The sequence below is a fragment of the Peromyscus eremicus genome, chromosome 4 (assembly GCF_949786415.1).
Source record: "Peromyscus eremicus chromosome 4, PerEre_H2_v1, whole genome shotgun sequence".
NCBI classification, from domain to species: domain Eukaryota; kingdom Metazoa; phylum Chordata; class Mammalia; order Rodentia; family Cricetidae; genus Peromyscus; species Peromyscus eremicus.
The window spans coordinates 54,608,423-54,616,194 of record NC_081419.1 but is presented as its reverse complement, the minus strand read 5'-3'; the positions used below and the strand labels follow the sequence as shown (position 1 = coordinate 54,616,194).

Sequence of the window (7,772 nt, the reverse complement as noted above, 5' to 3'; positions counted from 1 at the left end):
CTCTTATGCAGTCCTGCTGGGTACAGCCACTAGGAAACCTAGTGGGCTCCAACAATTCAGAGGAGGGAAATTATTTGACTCATGTTTCAAAAGAGCTACCCTAGCTGCTGTGTTGAAATAGACTCCACTGAAGCGTGCATGGGATCAGAAAGAGGACTCTTTCCTTTAGTTCAGTGATCAAGGCTGTAGGGCTAGTAGCTAGGTGGCTATGGTCAGGAGAGATAGGATTAACAATGCCTTATACAGGTGCAGCCACTTTGGGTTTTCTGATGGGTTGGATATCTGATGGATTAGGTCATGCTGGTATTTGAACGGCTTATAAATAAGACTTATTTTTATTACATCAGAGTAGAAAAAACTCCCTTGGTTGAGTATGGAATCTCTGGGAAAAACAGACATTCCCGTTGGGCCATGTCAATCACTTCGGCTAAGGGACCACTCCCAGGAAGGATGACTCACCTTAAGCCATGCTGTAAAGATAGATGGAATAACTAGTGTTTTAATGAGACCTAATTGGTTGACCACAGCTTCCTAAGTCTACTGGCTTGTCTGAATTATTTGGGAAAGCAAAAATTCTTTCTTTTTTCTATCTAAGCATGGTTTCCTTAACATTTTGAGTTTCCCCAATATTTTAAGCCCTCCTACCTCTATCTCTAATGCCTTGCTCCCTGCCATGTGGCTGCTTGTTGGGCGTATGTCTGACTCCATGTCAGCTTACATGATTTGCCCCACTCCCTACTTCTCCATTCTCCAGAAAGCTGTTGAGATCTCTCCTGTCCTGGGGTTTTTCTTTTAAACTCTAATAAATTGTTCTTGAGCTTCTGCTTGAGTCCATTCTTAAAATTATTTTGTTACTGAAACTAAGAACCCCAAGAGGGGGACCCTAGTTTTCCCTATAATACCTGATGATCCAGATGGAACCCGAAAATTCCATTAGCAAGTATATTATTCATTAGGTGACGTTAAGAAGGAATGGTGGGCCCCAAAGTCAAATGAGACTTACAATACTTCCTTGGCCTTCCTAGGCCGATTCTTAGTTCCCTTGTTATTGTATTAGTCCTCCTTGGACCAGCCCGCTTTCCCCCAGATAAGCTAAGACAACAAGGACTCCGCATTCTTTCTGCTTGTTTTTGAGACAGAGCCTTGCTATAAAGCCCACAAATAGACAAAAACTCTCAGATCTCCTTCCTCCACTCCACAGGTGCTGTTTTCTTTGTGTTTGGTTTGGTTTAGTTTGATTTGATTTGGGGCCGGGTCTAAACCCAGTGTCTTGCTCTTGGCTCAATCACTGAGCCCATTCAAGAACTCAATAGTTCTTGGTCCACAATGGTGCTATGGAGTTGAAACTTCTCTATGAGCACATTAGCATCACGATAAATGCTGTAAACCTAGGGCAAGTCATACCTCTTTCCACTGACTCAGAAGGATTATCTCTCCGTTTTTTGTCTCCAAAGTCATTATTACTACTGGAAGGAGTGGGCCATGTATGGGTGTGGCCAGATCACTTTAGCTGATTCCCAGGGGTCACATTTTAAAGATACTGAATGAGAGTGAGAAAGTCTCTTTTGAAATCTCTTTCATTTGGTGCAGCTGACCTCAAGGAATGAGTCTCAATTTAGCACCTACATATCTCCCACCTTAACAAACATTACAGGCTCAAGCTGCTGGCCTCCAGAATTGAACAAAATTCTAGGTTGGTTGGTTCTCATTGTAACTGTTTATAGGGCTCTATTCCTGTGATACAGTTGTTATGTAAAGCTCATTTTAAAAATGAATTTATTGAAAAGCAGGTATGATGCCACATACCTATAGTCTCAACTGTCTAACAAATCTGACGCCAGCCTCATCTACATGCTAAATTAGACCTTGTTTCAAAACAAAACACAAATAAAGGAGGAGGAGGAGGATAATTCATTTAAGGTTCTGTTTTTTGTGTGGTGCTGAGGCTCAAATCAAGGGCATCACCTACGTAGGGTCAAGTGCTCTGCCAGTGAGCCATACCTCCTGCCACCCAAGATGTTTTTTTCTTCCACACACCCCCTCCCCCGTTTTGTTGTTGCTGTTCTTTTGAGATAGGGTCTCATCCGAATGGACCAGTCTAGCCTGAACTTATACAACTCTCTTGACTCAGACTCCTGAGTCTGAATAATGATGGGATTATAGTCCTGTGCCACCATTCCTGACTGTTTAGAATATTCAAGTCTATTTAAAATCATCCTATAAGCCATGGAAGAAATAAATTGCTATGGTCCATTTTTGCTATGAGGTATGCTAGGAGTTCATCAGTCACAGAGCAGCAGGGGCAATAGGTTCCTCTCTGCCCTAGCTGGTGGCTGCATCTGATTGTCCCAGAACTCTGAAAACTGGAAAGTTACAGTCTGCTATATGATTGAGCCCAAGATCAAAAAGGCGGCGGGGGGGGGGGGGGGAGATCTCAAGCCCCAAATCATTCACTGGATAAGACTTTTGTCTTCGTTGCTTTTCTTTTGCTGTGACAAAATACCATATTTATAAAAGAAAGTATTTACTTTGGGGCTTATGGTTTTAGAGGCCTAGAATCCATGACAGTGCACAGCCACAGTGGTGGGGACAGCTGAGAGCTTACATCTTGATGTGCTTAGGAGGCAGAGAGAGAAACTGGGAAACCTCAAAGTCTGCCCTCCCAGCAGCACACCTCCTCCAATGAGGCCACACCTCCTCATCCTTCCTAAACAGTTCCACCAACTAGGGACCAAGCATTCAAACTATGAGCCAATGGGAAGCATTCTCATTCACACCACCGGTTTGTATCTGAACCAACAGGATGGTATTTGAGAATGGGGCAAGTCCTGTCTTGTGGAAAGGAGAACAGAAATTTCTCAAGATTGGGGAACATTAAAGCCACTGTCTTGTGCCAAATTAGCATGCTAGCCATTTTTTCGTTGTCTCTATGTTGGCATCCCTTTCTGCAGAATTCAATATTAAAAACTGTTTTTGTTTGTTTGCTTGTTTGTTTTGTTTTGTTTTGATCCGATTGTTTTTTTAATTTTCCTTTTGGGGAGCACTCCAGAGGTGAGGGGAGGATGTGGGGGGACCAGTAGGTAAGCAGGATTAGAGTGCATGATGTGAAATTCCCAAAGAATCAATAAAGAAATTATGTTAGTAAAAACACTGCTTTGTTTTGAGTAGTCTTTGGAATTGGTTATTCTGATCTCCCAGAACCAGGAGTGGTAGCACACACCTATGATCCCCACATTCCCAAGACTGAGAAGGGAGGATCAAGAGTTCAAGGCCAGGCCTGGTATAATGGCAAACACGCTAGTCTCAGCATTTGGAAGACAGAGGCAAATGAATCTCTCTGAGTTCAAGGCCAGCCTGGTCTATATAGCAAAATTCTGTCTAAATAAATGAACAAATAAATAAGGTCCATGACCAGCCTGGATTACATGGAAAGACCCTACTCTAAATAACTAAATATTTTAAATTGATTATTAATATTGTATTATTTTATGTGTATGAGTGTTTTGCCTACATATCTGTGTACCACATGCATACAGTAACCAGAGCAGTCAGGAGAGGGTGTTGGAATCCCGGGAGTAGAATTACTGAGGATTGTCACTGTCATGGGTGTGCTGGGAACCTGAACTGTGTCCCCTGAGACAGCAGTCTCCTAACTGCTGAGCCATCAAGCCCTGGCTTTATTTTTGTTTATATTTTTATGGGATAAGGTTAAAGCAGGGTCTTATGCTTCAGCCCAGGTTGTCCTGGAATTCACTTTGTAGCCCAGGCTGGCCTTGAATTCTTGGTGATCCTCCTGCCTCAGACCCCTGAGCAGTGGAATTACACCCAGGTTTAATCTTTATTCTAGAATCAGGTAACACTTCATTTCATAAAAAAGAATAAATGTCCAATTTTAAAATAGAAATATAAACGCAAATTTTAAAAAAACTAAGGCTAACTCGTGTTTTAAACCGTAACTTTAGAGCAGCTTCTGGGGTCTGTGATTGGATGAAATTTGTCCTGGTGACAGAAATCACAGCACATTATAGTACCTAACATGGGGGGGGGGCGTTCCCCTGCACAGCACACTATGGCAATGTGGTGGGGCCATTCCCCTGCTCAGCACACTATGACACTTAGGCTGGTGGAACATTTCCCCATCACTTTGACACGGTGTCAAAATGACATGTAATGGACCAACTTCTATTCTTCTATTTCCAACTTCCTATCTCAGTAGGAAAAAAATTAAAAAGAGGGGTATTTATATGGTAAAACTGACCACATTTATATTTATGTAACTGAAACAGCATACCAGTAAGTAATATCATACTTACATAACTTGAAAGAGGTTGTTAAAAATCTTTAATCATATCCAGAACTACTTAGTTGGGCAGAACTTTAAATCTCACATTGTTACTGCTACAATTTCCTTAACTAAAAACAGTGAATTTTCATTGCCCATGATCTGCTAAAAATAGATGTTAGCAAGTACGACAGAGCTAACATATGTTATTAAGAATTAGACCTCATTGTTTCTGCAAAAAATGATTGAATCTGCTGGTGCAGGATTTATAGCCATTGTTCAAACAGGGAAAAGACTAGCTTTTCCCAAGATATTTCCCCAGACATATAATAAGAGAACTCCCAGCGATGTATAAATAGAGAAGATGATTGCTTACATTTATAATTCAGTGGGGTAGCAAAAGCTACCCCATCTTATCGATGCCAACAGATTCATTATTTCCCTTCCATCATTCTTTCCATCATTTGGGAGTGTTGTGAGCAAAGGAAGCCTTTAAAAAGCCAATTTCTTCCTATTTTAAGCTTTTTAAAGGACAGTGATATATTAAGTTCTATTAAAATTCATTAAATTGAAATATTTTTATTGTCCTTCAAGAAACCATTTTTTTGTAATACATTAAATTCAGGCACATTTTAGTACCAAGAGATATAAAACATTTTATTAAAAAATTGACAGGAAATAAGACATCTTCCACAAACGATTTGACTTTGAGTCACGCTGTTAAGTTCTTGGCTCAAAGGTATCCTGCTGTCCCAAATGAATGGCTATAATATATATTATATTAAAGTAAAATATATAATTAAAAGCATAAGGGGTGTGACTGTATTCAATAAGACAAACTTTTCTGAGAGCCGGGAACAGAAAAGGCATCGAATCATAGTTCTTGTCCTTGCTTTCTATTGGCTGTGGTAAATTCTGACCACAGGCAGTTTAGAGAGGGGAGGGTTTACTTGGCTCACATCATTATGGGACATCAGGGTAGGAACTCAAGCAGGAGCAGAGGCAGGAACTGTTGTGCCCATGTCTCAAGACTTCCAAGCAAGACCACCACAGAACCAATACCGAAGCAAGTACCAAGGGCTTTATTAATAACAAGCAAGCCTGGGCCTGGTCCTCGTCCAACACACTGGCTAGCCAGGTGAAGGAGGACGGCCCTGAGCTCTCAGGGTAAGGGGTTTTTAAAGGAAAAACCCGCAAGTGCTGTGGGGTGGTCTGTATGTCAAATGCTCTGATTGGTCAATAAATGAAACACTGATTGGCCAGTGGCCAGGCAGGAAGTATAGGCAGGACTAACAGAGAGGAGAACTGAGAGAACAGGAAGGAGGAGGGAGACACTGCCAGCTGCCGCCATGACAAGAAGCATGTGAAGATGCCGGTAAGCCACGAGCCACATGGCAAGGTATAGATTTATAGAAAAGGATTAATTTAAGATATAAGTACAGTTAGCAAGAAGCCTGGCACGGCCATACAGTTTGTAAGCAATATAAGTCTCTGTGTTTACTTGGTTGGGTCTGAGCGGCTGTGGGACTGGCGGATGACAGAGATTTGTCCTGACTGTGGGCCAGGCAGGAAAACTCTAGCTACACTAGGGGGTACAAGCCTTTGCATTTCAGGGTCATACTTCAGTTAACAGGAACATTTAGCCAAGAGAAGAACTACAGAAGACAAGATACATTTGGAGACTCTCCCAGTATTATTGGAGACTTTGATGGATTAAGCCTTTGTTTTAGCTATTTCTTGGCCAGCAACCTACCCACCCTGGTGGGGGGTGTGGTGGGGTGGGGAATCGCCTTGACCGGAATCTTAGCTGGGTGTCTGTGTCGCTGGAACTTGGTTCAACTTTTATTTTAGTATTTCTAGAAATGAAGTTTTCTTTAAAATGGAGTTTGTCTTGCTCTCTCAGAACCACGGAGGATGACTGCTTACTGGCTTGCTCTTTATAGCTCACTCATCCTGCTTTCGTTTTTTTCTTTTCTTTTTTTTTCAGAATATAAAAATTTATTATTGCATTTCCATTGTCAAAATTTAGGATCTTGGTCTTTCCTTCTTGCCTTTGTACAGAGCCAAAAGGGACACATTGGCTACTTTAACAACCTTAAGGCCAACTCCAGGAATGTCATCTACAGCATGACCTTTTCGACCGAATCCAGCAGCCAGAACTTCGTCGTTTTCCTCAGTGAAGTTCAAGCAGCTATCACTGGGCACGAAAGCTGTGATCTTCTTGCCGTTCTTGAGGAGCTGCACCCTGACACACTTCCTGACGGCAGAATCTGGCTGTTTGGCTTCACCCCACTTTTTCCAGCACAATTCCCTTTGCATGAGATGCACCTCCAAACAGATTGGCCCTCAGGGCTGTGCCCAAGTGGGCTTTCTTGTATTGTTTATCATGCCACTTCTGGTCCCGTCGGTGACCACGGAGCTTCCTGGCAGTATGGAGACCACGACACTTGCCCATCTTGCCGGCGCCACGGACCCAGGAGAAAGTCATCCTGCTTTCTTATACAACCCAGGACTGCCTGCCCAAAGGTGGCACCACCCACGATGAACTGGGCCCTCCCACATCAATCATTAAAAAAGGACAATGCCCCCATAGACTTGCCTACAGGCCAAGCTGATGGTGGCATTTTCTCAGTTGAGGTTCTCTTTTCCCAGATAACTCTAGCTTGTATCATGTTGACCAAAAAATCCACCAGGACAGGCCTGCTGGACTCTTCGTAGAGCGTGGAAGCCCCGGATTCCTACTCTCTGCTGCTGCTGATCACTTGGCACTACAGACAGCATCATGGGAAGTGGCAAGCCTCAGAAGAGAGGACAGAATCACCTGGCAACCAATATACCACACATTCCTGCAGAGGATGTAATAAACGGCTGGCAACCTTCTTCTCACACCCCTGTACTCATATCATTTACCATTGTAATTTTAACATTCTTCCCACAAAAGGTGGGAAACATTTTCGCCCAGTCTTTGGGTCCAGCTGCGGGGCATGCTTTTACCAATGGGATGGATATGCATAGACATGATGAAAGATGTGCCCGTATAAGGGGCTGGCCCTCTAGTGTTGGCCGTCACAGTGAGACTTTCCCTCTCAGGCTCTCTTCCTGTTCTGGGCCCTGGAGTGAACAGGTTGAGACTCACTCTCTATATGAGCCGATTTTCCTATTGGCGTGATAAAAGCAATTGAAGGGACGGTTTATTTTAGCTGACAGTTTGAGGTAGAACATCATGGTGGAGAAGTCGCCAAGAGCTTGAGGCAACTGGTCACATTATATCCACAGTTCGAAGACAGCGATGAATGCTTTGCCCAGCTCGCTTTCTCCTTTTTTTTTTTTTTTTTCTTTTCTTTGAGACAGGTTTTCTCTGTGTAGCTTTGTGCCTTTCCTGGAACTCACTTGGTAGTCCAGGCTGGCCTCGAACTCACAGAGATCCACCTGGCTCTGCCTCCCGAGTGCTGGGATTAAAGGTGTGCGCCACCGCCGCCTCCTTTTTACA

At 43.0% G+C, this 7,772-nt stretch overlaps 1 pseudogene; it reads right to left on the bottom strand.

The window, feature by feature from the left end:
- Positions 1-6,307: 6,307 nt before the first annotated feature.
- LOC131908135 (small ribosomal subunit protein uS12-like) lies at positions 6,308-6,737 on the bottom strand (annotated as a pseudogene).
- Between the last annotated feature and the right edge of the window lie 1,035 nt (positions 6,738-7,772).